Source organism: Quercus lobata, chromosome 4 (genome assembly GCF_001633185.2).
Source record: "Quercus lobata isolate SW786 chromosome 4, ValleyOak3.0 Primary Assembly, whole genome shotgun sequence".
NCBI classification, from domain to species: domain Eukaryota; kingdom Viridiplantae; phylum Streptophyta; class Magnoliopsida; order Fagales; family Fagaceae; genus Quercus; species Quercus lobata.
Window position 1 is genome coordinate 86,969,885 of NC_044907.1, and position 9,892 is coordinate 86,979,776.

General features: G+C 32.1%; 1 long non-coding RNA gene across 1 annotated transcript; it reads right to left on the reverse strand.

Moving 5' to 3' along the window:
* Nucleotides 1–4,107: 4,107 nt before the first annotated feature.
* LOC115986771 lies at nucleotides 4,108–8,120 on the reverse strand. Its single transcript, XR_004090877.1, has 2 exons — nucleotides 7,335–8,120; nucleotides 4,108–4,523 (listed from the first exon to the last, which is right to left on the reverse strand). It is a non-coding gene; the product is annotated as an uncharacterized LOC115986771 (long non-coding RNA).
* Between the last annotated feature and the right edge of the window lie 1,772 nt (nucleotides 8,121–9,892).

The following is a 9,892-nucleotide window of genomic DNA, read 5'->3' on the forward strand; positions in this document are numbered from 1 at the left end:
CAAAAAATTGTAAATTTAAATTCTTTACTCATTATTGGATTTTTTTTTTTTTTTTTTTTTTTTTTTTTTTTCTGTAGTCAATAGCTTTCCCGTGCATCGCACGGGTTAGCGACTAGTATTTTATATTGTTGATATGTAGTTTTCATACTTCATATGGTTGGGTCTTTGGCTGATTTCATAAGCTTTTTCATTGCAATTATCACATTACTGGACTGTGTTGAATTCCTGAATTCATCATCTACGCCATTATGCTTCAATTGATTCATATCTCCGATTATTTTGCTCTCTACTTCTTCCAACCAGTTATTTTCTGGTGCATTTATTACAACTCATGTACATATTTTCCATAGATGTAAATGTGTTTACTTTCTAATGATTTTATATAGATGGAAGGTTGCCAACCCAGTTACATGTGTACTGTGTATGCACAGTGTTTCTCCATCGGACATTGTGTTTAAATGGATGGGAGAGACGGAAGCAAGTCTCAGATATTTTTTCAAAAGGCTCGTAAAAAAGCTCCTTCCATTATTTTTATTGACGAAATTGATTCCTTAAGTGGTTGAAGAGGTGAAATCCATGAAAATGAACTATCTTGAAGAATCAAATCAGAATGTCTTGTACATATGCAGGTATTTTGTTTTCCCTGGAAATAGATTTAGAGTGACTTGTTACAAGCTTCATTTTTATATATTATAATTGACATGCTTCGACTAACATCAGTGGCGACGCCACATTTAGGCTAGGGTGTTGTTCCCAAGAACACCCTGACCTGAAAAAATAAAAATTATATATAATAATTAAAATTTTTTTATTTGTTTACCCTTAAAAAAAAAAAAAAAAAATTAGGAACACCGTCAGAAAGAAAAAAAATTCATTTGTTCTAAAGAAACTAGAGCATGAGCAACAGATTCATCAAGTAAAGCAAAACCATTTAAAAAAAAGAAAAAAAAAAAAAAAAAAAAAAAGCTCAACGACAACAACCAACGGCAATGGAAACCTCAGGTCCTCTGCAAAAGCGACTTAGCAACGCTGCAACAGCCACACCCAGAGCAGTCGACGGCAAGATCAGAGATTCCCTTGCCTAGATCGGAGATTGGCGACACCGCGACGGCGAGATTGGGATAAGAACCTCAGGCAACATCAAGGTATTTCAGCTCTTCTTTATCTCATCTCTGCTCTGAGCCTCACTGAGAGCGGTGTTCTCTCTCTCTTTTTCTTTTATCTCATCTCTGCTCTGCCTTGTCCTTGTGACTCTTTTGTTGTCTTTTGAAATCTCTCTTTTTCTTTGCTCTGACTTAGACTTACGCTTTCCTCTAGTTCTCTTTTGGTTAAATTGGCTTTTTGTGTAAGTGTATATATGTAAATATGTAATTGTGTATTTCTGTTAACTATTGATTGGCTATTGTTTCTTGTGTGGGGGATGGGAATGGGGCTGTGGCATTGGATTGAGGTAGTGGTCCTGGTCCACTTAAAAGCAACACCCAGAACAACACATTATTAAAAGACAAAAATAAAAAAATAAAAAATGAACTATGTTAGACAGTGGGTTGAATTAGGTGGATGATGCAGTGTATTTGTATTCTTTACATTGTGCAAAACCAACTAAACAGTGAGGTGTGTGCTAGATTGCTAGTGGTTAGTAAAGAAAAATAATTAAACAATTAAATAAAAATAATTAATAATTTTATTAATATTTCAAATGAATTTATAATTTATTGTTTATTATTTTGCTAGTTATTATTGACAAATATTTGATAAAGAAACCATGTACCTAAGATTTATTTTTTGTGAAAGATTCATCTTCATCTTCTAAGCGGATTTGTATTAACTTTAACTTAGAAAATCTTCGTTCAAATATGAATTTGTGTTTTTTGGTTGTTGTTGGTGTCAATATACGAATTTCTTTTTTTATTAAATTGTCTAAGGAACACCCTGGAAAATTTTTTTGGAGTCGCCACTGACTAACATCGGGGTCAAGTAGTTTGTCAATAACTTTATTTTAGTTTATTACTATCTTGTTCTGTTTGGTATGAATTTTTTACATTTTATGATGTGAGTTGCACGGTATCTCATTGAACATTTTTCTACTTTTAAAATAGAATTTAGGGGTTTGATGAAAATTTTGAACTGATTTGTTTAATATGGGTGAGCTAAGGTATTTAAGCTTAAGTAACTTGAAATCATGTATGTGGTCCAAAGAAGGCTATATTTTCTTTTGAATTTTAGGTTTCAATTTTTCTTTTTGGTTTTTACTCTTGCATTTGCCTAATGAGTGGAGAAGAATTACTTTAATACCTATTTGCAAGAACAACGATAATATTTAAAACTATTCAAATTGCTGTGAAATTAAACTTATAAGTTACACTCTAAAACTTTGGAAAAGAGTGATTGAACATAGGTTAAGACATAAAACAACAATATCAGAGATTTGGTTTTATGCTAGGACAGTCTACCATGAAAGTCGGTTTCTTACTTAGATGTCTAATGAAAAAATATAGAGGTTGTAAAGATCTTCATATGGTCTTTATTGACCTAGAGAAAACATATAATTAATACTGTCCCTAGATAGGTTATGAGTGGGTTTTGGAAAAGAAAGACTTTCTTCTAAAGTATATTACGTTGATTAAGTGTTTGATAAAGCTATAACTAGTATGAGAACAAGTGGAAATATCACAAGTGAGATTCTATCGCTATATATTTGCATCAAGGATCAATATTTAGTCCATATCTCTTTGCACTAATGAATGATGAGCTCACTGAATCAATAGCCAACCCTGACTAATTAATTTACTGAGGATCTATAGTCGACCACAGAAAGGGACTAAGGTCTTTTTGTTGTCGTTGTTGTTGTTATATTCCTGTTGTATACATCCCATGTACTAGGGTTGTGCTATTATTTGTGATTTTTTTATTAATTATTTTATTTTATTTTATTTTAAAGGGAATCATTAACATACAATAGATGAGAAGATGAACAGCCATTTCCTTGTTGGCCTTAAAATGGCAGGCTAGTTTGCAATGCTGTTCATAATAACTTTATATTTTATTAAATAGTAAATACATGGCATTATCATTAATTGTTTCCTTCCACTTATCTACATGTAATCTTGAAATGGAAATTTTCTTCAATACATTTCAGGGTGTATGCGACGGTGTGGAAAATGTTCTGATTCTAGCAGCCACAAATACTCCTTATGCTTTGGATCAGGTGAGAAAAAAAATACCATCCTTCTAACCTCTGGCCATGGAAGAAAAGAATCATGTTTATTGGACCAAAAAAAAATGATTAGAAACTTTTATTAAACACAAAAAATCATGATTTGAAAATTGGAATCGTGATTTTTGACCCTAAACACGCTAACTTTAAACTTAATTGTCACGTAACAATCTCACTAATGATGTGTAACCTTAAGGGTCACAATCTAAAAAATTTTAATTTTGAAAGATGGAAAATCAAAATTTCCAAAATTTTAAGATGTAGTCTATTAATTTTGAGAATATTTCAATTGCAAATTGTTAACTAGTCTAACTTGGAGGTTTAGAAATTCTTAAAGTATCCCATGAAGCACCCAATACAAAATTGGGTCTATTACATAATCATTTTGTTAAATTCTGTTAAACTAATACTGTTAACCCCCCATTTTAAGCTAATTTTTCATTTAAAAATTCATCAAAAAAACCCACCAAAAAAAAAAAAAAAAAACTTCACTATCAACCAAATCCCAAATCAAATGATAGACCCAAAAATAATCCGGGCTTAGTTGAGTTCGGTACGTGGTGGTTACCATTGGTTGGCAATCTTGGGTGGCATGCTTAGAAAGAAAGGCGACTTCAAAATAAAGTTGTCCACGTCACTAGTTTTTTATTATTATATAATTTCTAATAACTCATAAAAATGAAAAGAAAATTATTAATTTACATTATACTATCAATGTAAAACAATAATTGTTTAAAAGGAAAAAGCCAACATTTTATCTAGAAAGAGATTAAAAAAAAATGTTGATTTTGCAAGAACTTATTCATTTACAATACAAACTAACTTTAATTCCTAAATGCCAAAAAGATATCTCATGCACTGAGCACATACAAGAGTTTTGCTCGATCCCGTATTCAATACAATCCATTTTATTCAATGAGAGAGTCACTTTTCGAATATAGCTAAGGATATGGCCAAGCATCACAAACAACCTTGTTAAAAGCATTTTTCAGGCAACACATGCCATTGAAAAGCTTTTTACTCTTTGTTTGATTTATTATCAAAACAAGCGCAAAATACTAACCTCCAAACTTCCACAAATACCACTAACCTTATTTATAAGCCAAAATATTATAATTCCAAATTAAAACAACTATTCCAAACCATACAAGTACATCACATCAAAACCAATGTTCAAAGCTCACAGCAAACCCACGATTGAATATAACATTTGCAATATTCAATTCAAAACTTTGACATCAGTCTTTGTTATTAGATGATGGCTGATTCCACAAGATTCGCACATGCCCGTCAGTTACCAAGGCCACTGTAAATGTAAAAATAAATTCAAAAAGAAAGTTAGTGGTTAAATAGTTATTTGGGAGGGGGGGGGGGGGGAAACAGTACACAGAAGAATAAAATCTTGATGAAAAAGAAAAAAATTGCTCTACAACTTTGTCGAGAATTCATTATGCCTTCATTTTCATCATTTTTTTAAAAATACACATCTATGGACCGCATAAGCACCTGTACTCATCGGCCATATTCTTTGCCATAAAAGTTTTAGATAGATCAGTCATGGTTGTGGAGTGGAAGAAGGAAACTAATCTAGAGTTTTGAGAGAAAAAGACCTCTATGGAGAGACTTAAGGTCACTAAAACTAAATACGAACCAATGAGATTGAACTTTTGGATTTCAAAGTTAGTTCAAGTTTTTGAATCTTGCACATTTATATAAATTAAATTTATTTGTGTTTTTCCAATTAATTCTTATTTTTTAAAAAAGAAAAAAACTAGAGTTAAATTTATGTGGTTTTGTTTCATTTTTTCATTTAGGAAGTTGAATTAGAGTTGTTTTAATTGTGTGGCCTTTTATTATTGGTTGGGACTACTTGAGACCTAGGTCCTAATAATTTCTACTTAGAGGGACCTAACAACATATACAAATTGAATAGAGATTCTCAAGAAAGAACTTACTTAATGACACAAAAGATCATTCAACTTCTACACATCTTATCAAACCCATATAATGGTTTTTGAAATCCGGACCGTTTGAAGAACCGGAGAACGAAGGGGTTTAAAATTTTTATAGTTGAAATGAGGTTGAACTGTGATGATATCATAATTAATTTAAAAATTATTTGAAATATAAATAAATATAATAAATTAGTATAAATAGAAAAAATGACTAAAATAGTTCAAAAAATAAAAATAAAAACTATCTTTCAAATGTATTTTTTATATCAACGAAATATTATTAATTGTTAAAAAAAATAAAAAATTATTAATTTACATTATATTATCAAGATAAGATAGAATTATATTATAGAAAAAACAAATGTTTACAACATTATATATTTTTATGCAAATATGTATAATATTTGCACTTGTTTAATCTATAATATAAATTTTAATTTACAATAACACATGAATTTAATATATGAATCAAGGGAGTCAATTTCGTACCGGATGCTTTATCAATTTGGCCAGACGAATGATATACTTTGATATCGATCAATACCGGTGTACCGTTTCGGAATTACCACTAATTCTATAATAATAGTAATAATATCAATAAAAAGTATAAAAGTTTTTTTAAAAGTTTTTTTTTTTGATTTACATATTTTTTTTAAAGCTCAAGGGTTCTATCCCCTTACATAAACACTTACCCAACAAACAAAAAATAATATATATATATATATATATATATACTATTGTATTTTTATTTTATTTTTTTGAGTTAAAGACTAATACTATAACACAGTTAAAGATAACAGAAAAATACATCATATATAGGCCACGTGAGTGACATGACCATTTGGGTGGGTAAAAAGTGAACTTGAAGACTTGTCTTTTTCACTTCACATAACTCACCACAAGTTTCAAAATTTTGCACTGAGATTCACAACCGGATAAAACAAAGAAAAAGAAAAGGTGGGGAAGAAAGAACTTGCTAGAAGTAAAAGAAGGAGAAGAAGTTCATGAGGTAGCATCAGAGAAATGAGAAGAAGCAGTAGCCTGATCGATCTGCAACGACAGGTGAAGAAATTTTTCAAAGACCTTCAATTTTTATTCTATTTTTATGCTTCTTCAAAGACCTTCAATTTCTTAGAAATCTACAACAAAACAATGTAGTTTTTTATTTCGATCGGGATCCATTTTCTGGTCGAAATCCAGTATTTGCTTTGATATTGCCAGAATGACTCTGGTACGGTTGGTATTTAAACCGAAATGAAATACTAGCGTTCCTGTACCGTCCAAGGTTTCGGTACGATACGAAATCAACTCGATTGATATATATATATATATATATATTTTTTTTTTTTTTGAGGAACAACTCCATTGATATGAATTTGTGGGTTTGTAGTACCAATAAATAATGCAATTAGATATTTAACTGTCTTATAAAAATGCAATTAAATGAAAATCGTTCAAAAAAATCTAAAAGCAAATGAATGGTGGAAACATCATGTCCAACCTTTTCATTGGGAAGGGGTAGTATCTGCCATAATGGTAGACTACTTTATTGGAAAAAGAAAAAAAAGATCTTAGGCTGGCTTTTGATTTCTTTTGGTTTTGCCGCTTTGGGTACCAGTGACAGAAGAAGAAAGGAAACCCAAACAAGCAAGAAGAATAAACGCAGAAAGCAAACACAGAAGATTGGAGAAGAAGGAAAACTGGAAAACGCAGAAGAAGTAGGGTAAAGATAAGGTTTGTGCTTTTCATTTCTATTTTATTTTGCGGACTTGGTGTGTTTTGGGATTGCATTTTCGGATTTGTGGCAAGGATGAGAGATAAAAAGCCAGAGTTCAACGGAGAAAATGGCATAGCGTCAACGCATCTTTTTTTTTCTAGCTTCAGCCTAACCCGTGAGACCGGCCACGGCTCTCAAACCGGGCAGTTCAATTGCGGTTCGCACGGTACAGGGTGGGTTTTTCTAGTTTAATTTTTTAGAAATATGAAAAGTGTGGGAAAATATAAAAACATGTGTTTAACAGTATACTAAACAGGCACTAAAAAAAAAAAAAAAAGCCATTACAGAAACTCTTAACACCAAAATACTCAGACCGAACCAAATGGGTAAAACTGTGGGAAAAAGAAATATATAAAAATCCAAACAAATAGGAAAAAAAAATTACTGTTATCTTTTCCTTGTAGCTAACAATTGCACTCGCCGCAGCCGTGGCGGCACTTGCAGCCTGGATCCCCTTTCTCCCCTTTCGGCCCCTTCTCCCCTGGCGGCCCCTTCTCGCCTTTGTCCCCTTTGTCCCCTTTGTCCCCTTTCGGCCCTTGCTTCCCTTGTTCCCCTTGGTCCCCTTTGTCCCCTTTCGGCCCTATTATTTTTAGGCGGCAAATGTAAATCGTCCATGCGATTAAGGTAATTCCTATTATTAGAGCCAAGATCCACCCCAGCACGAACCACACGGATACTGATTGTGGTTGACTTCGTGCAGGCCATATGTAGTCATCTGGTGGTGATGGAGTGAAAGGGGGACAACATGGGGGAAATTGTGGGATTGGAGGATTCTCAAATGCTGGCACTGTCGGTGGTGGAGGCTGAGTAAGGGAGGGTGGTGGTGGTGGTTCTGAAGAGAGGGTTGGAATTAGTGGTGCGATGATGGTGGTAAACAGCATGAACAACACGGCAAACATGGTTGAAATATTTGGATTTTGTAGTTGGAGGTTAAGGTTCGTCTGCTCTGAAATACCCACAAAGCCATGCTTTTTATAGTTGCTTGGATCACCATCGCTATCTACAGGCAGTCTCAGACTTCACCATCGTTTGGTTACTTTGTGTCACAGGGTCAAATTTTTTTTCTCATGCCATCATCAGCAACTTATAAAGCTCCTAACACTTCGGTAAGTTTGGTAGATAGTCTCAGTCCCTGTCTCAGGCAGTCTTAGACTTCACCATCGTTTGCTGCTAAAATACTCCGAAAAACAAAAAATATCCCCAAAAAAAAGAAAAAAAGAGAGAGCTTGCATTAAGCCCACATGGGCCATTCTATTTTTATTAATTGGAAAGTGGGTGCATGTACAATAATACATGCACCAATGCATGCACATACATGCACCAATGCATGCACCCACTTTCCTGTTGAATTTTCTAGACCGTACGTAATGGATGTTAACTTCTCAGTTGTGGCTTGCGTGGCAGTCCTGATAGTGTGGTGTTTCAGGTAGTTGATTTCCAGTTGTGTTGTATTTCGTGTGCATGTGTTATGTAAACTCTTTCTTTTAATAAAATCCGCTCGTTCATACAAGTTCACTTGGTGTTACTTGAAAAAAATTACACCTTTTTAATACCATAGTCATAGTAGCAGCTCCATGATATTTTTTTAAGGATAAGAGATAAACATTGTAATCTACGAGCTTATTTCAAATTTTGTCCATAGGATGGACTAGCATGAAAATAAAAGATAAACTATAAGTTTATTAAACATATTATTTCTTTAGATAATGAACATACTAATTATTGTTGTTAAAATTAAATCTTGAAAATCATTTATCGTTTTTAAATACAATGAATATATAAATTATTATTGTTAAGTGAACTATAATTAATACTACCCAGAATACTTTTATTTTTTAGTTTAGGACAATTATATGTTTATATTGTACTATCAATATAAGATTTATATTGTAGATTAAATACTATCAATGTAAGATTTGCAAAAGTGTATAATATCACTTTTGCATAAAAATGTATAATGTTCTACATATTTGTTTAGAGACAACGTAATTTTTATACTAAAATTTGTTAAGATCTAAATGAGCATTTTTTGAGGTTTAAGATGAACAAATTTTGCTATTATTGTTGGACTTAACTATTTTTTACTCCCCCATATTTTAGATAAAATTGATTTGTTGTTGGGATTATTTATTTATTTATTTTAAAAAGACCAAAATATTCTTAAGAGAATCATATTTAAACTTATTTCAGCTAGGCTTAAAAATAAATTTAAGGTCAAGGTGTTCAAATTTTTATTAAAGGAGTTAAATAAAAAAACATTAAAAAGATATTATATATATAAAATATATGTTAGGTTTTTAGACCCCTTAACATAATATGTTTAACCTAATATTAAGCCAACTTGATTAACAATTTAGTTATTCAAGTCTAGGTTAAACAATTATGAGCAAAATAGATATAATGTGAAAAGTAAATAACACAAAGATCTGATGACCTAAGAAAACCAAACCAGTAAAAAATCTGGAAATGATTTGACCTAACTATCCTCAAGTTGAAAGCAGATCCACTATGAAAGAATTGAAGTTTTACAAATGGACTTAGACTACTAACATCCTAATGCTACTTCGAGTAAAAAACTTACTATCACGACCACGTGACGGCTCCGAGTCCATGGACTACTTTTTTCCTTGAATCTGCACCAAACACAAGTTCTCCTACTTGTGGTTTTGAGACTCCACTCAAAGGTTTCGTACTTTGAAGGATCTTTGCGCAACAACTAAATCACCACCATAACTTGATTTTAGATCTAGACTCTGGTAGAGCTTTTCACGTGTTTTAAGGTAAATACCTCTCAAATCTCACACGAGAGAAAACACAAAACTCTCCAGAGACTTTTTAAAAACGTGACTATGGTTTTCTCTTTTATACTAGGAGTAAAACACTTAACCCTACATGTCCTAGTGTTATTATTTGCCATGTCAACTAATTTTACTTAAATTAATT